We start from the raw sequence: 2,187 nt of genomic DNA on the forward strand, positions 1-2,187 counted from the left end.
TCTTGCTCAGGCTGCACCTTTGCCCGCCTCTCCCTTCCGGGGGAGACGGCTGAGCCAGCCGGTGCCCATGCAACCACACCTCTCCATCCCTACAGCGAGCCCTCCCACCCAGGCAGGCAGGCTCCTTCCCTAACACTCCCGAGAGGGAGGGGTGTGCGAAGGTTGCCAGTCAGGGAGACGGCCACGTGGCTCTTGAACCCACCCTGTCTGCAGGTGCGTTACCTGGTTGATCCTGCTAGTAGCATATGCTTGTCTCAAAGACAAGCATATGCTACTACTTGTCTTAAGCCATGCACGTGTAAGTACACAAACACGGCTGGTACAGTGAAACTGGATATGGCCCATTAAATCAGTTATGGTTCCTTTGATCGCTCCATCTGTTACTTGGATAACTGTGGTAATTCTGGAGCTAATACATGCCAATGAGCGCTGACCTCCCGGGGTGCGTGCATGTATCAGACCAAGACCAATCCAGGCACGGCCGGCTGCTTTGGTGACTTAAGATAACCTCGGGCGACCGCACGTGACGGCGACAATCTATTCAGATGTCTGCCCTATCAACTTTTGATGATACTTTCTGTGCCCACAATTGTGACCAGGGGTAACGGGGAATCAGGGTTTGATTCAGGAGAGGGAGCCTGAGAAATGGCTACCACATCTAAGGAAGGCAGCAGGCGTGCAAATTACCCACTCCCTACTCACGGAGGTATTAATAAAAAATAACAATACAGGACTTTTTCGAGGCCCTGTAACTGGAATGAGTACACTTCAAATCCTTTAACAATGATCCATTGGAGTGCAATCTGGTGCCAGCAGCCTCGGTAATTCCAGCTCCAATAGAGTATATTAAAGTTGCTGCAGTTAAAAAGCTTGTAGTTGGATCTTGGGATCGAGCAAGCAGTCCACGGTGAGGTGAGCTAGCGGCTGTCCCAGCCCCTCCTTCTTGGCGCCCTCTTGATGCTCTAGACTGAGTGTCTTGGGGGTCTGAAGCATTTACTTTGAAAAAATGTGAGTGTTCAAAGCAGGCTGGTTGCCCCAATAGTTCAGCTAGGAATAATGAAATAGGACTCCAGTTTTGTTGGTTTTCGGAACTAGGGTCATGATTAAGAGGGACGTCTGGGGACATTCGTATTGTGCTGCTAGAGGTGAAATTCTTGGACTGGCGCAAGATGAACTAAAGTGAAAGCATTTGCCAAGAATGTTTTTATTAATCAAGAATGAAAGTCGGAGGTTCAAAGATGATCAGATACCGTCATAGTTCCAACCATAAACGATGCCGACTAATGATTCAGCAGCGTTATTCCCATGAGGCACTCCCCGGCCTGGCCTAGGGTTCGGAAGCCACGACTGGGACCGGGCCCGGGGCTTGAGCTCTGTCCGGCGGGCCCTGGAGTACAGGAGCCCCCCATCGTGTAATCCAGCCGAAGGTCCGGGTGCTGGGGACAGGGGGGTCCATCAGGGCCTGGGGAGGCTTGGCATAGGATTTGGGAGCACAGAGCAGGCAAATCTTCATACACTCGGCTGCCGGAGCAGGGTTCTCTGCCCGCCCCTAGTTAGCTTTTTACAACAAAGGGAGTTTGGCCCATGCGGACGGAAGTGGGGTAAGGGCCCAAATACTGTATGAAAGAATGAAACCCACACTTCGATAATTTCACACCAATTAACTTTAGGATGAAAGAAGATAAACAAAGTTTAATATGTTCATCTGGGCGATTAGTTGCGCCGTTTTATTTTTCAATTTTATCAAAGAGTAAAAGTCACTTAAGTCTAGAGAAATCACACTGTCTTGCACGTACTAGCCACAAGCGTACGACAAGAAACTTAAATCAAAAGGTGCATCATAACACAACAATTTAACGCAACATACAACACCAATTGTAAAGACATATTACTAATGAAAAATACAATGTGCAAAAAACATGTGATATTGTTTCACAAAAAAAGAGGGAAAAAAACCAATATATAACCATATATTTTTACATGCCAATATTTACAGAATTGTTAAATTTGACCAATACGGAGTCTATTAATAGATCTCCAAAAAAGAACAAAACGACCTCTCGGTAGAAATGTTAGCAGGCTTGTAGTTCCTAGCAATCTAATCTGTTTGTCAGAACTGAGGACTTGATCCTGTCCGCCTACGCGTTTCGAGTTTGTGAGGTGTCTTCTCAAACTCTCCTCAGGGCC

The 2,187-nt window shown here is 47.5% G+C and overlaps 1 pseudogene; it reads left to right on the forward strand.

Annotated features, from left to right (window-relative positions):
• The first annotated feature begins 219 nt into the window (after window positions 1-219).
• On the forward strand, window positions 220-1,359 carry LOC147662130 (18S ribosomal RNA; annotated as a pseudogene).
• Window positions 1,360-2,187: the final 828 nt, after the last annotated feature.

This window comes from Lissotriton vulgaris, unplaced genomic scaffold (genome assembly GCF_964263255.1).
Source record: "Lissotriton vulgaris unplaced genomic scaffold, aLisVul1.2 SCAFFOLD_1313, whole genome shotgun sequence".
Lineage (NCBI taxonomy): Eukaryota > Metazoa > Chordata > Amphibia > Caudata > Salamandridae > Lissotriton > Lissotriton vulgaris.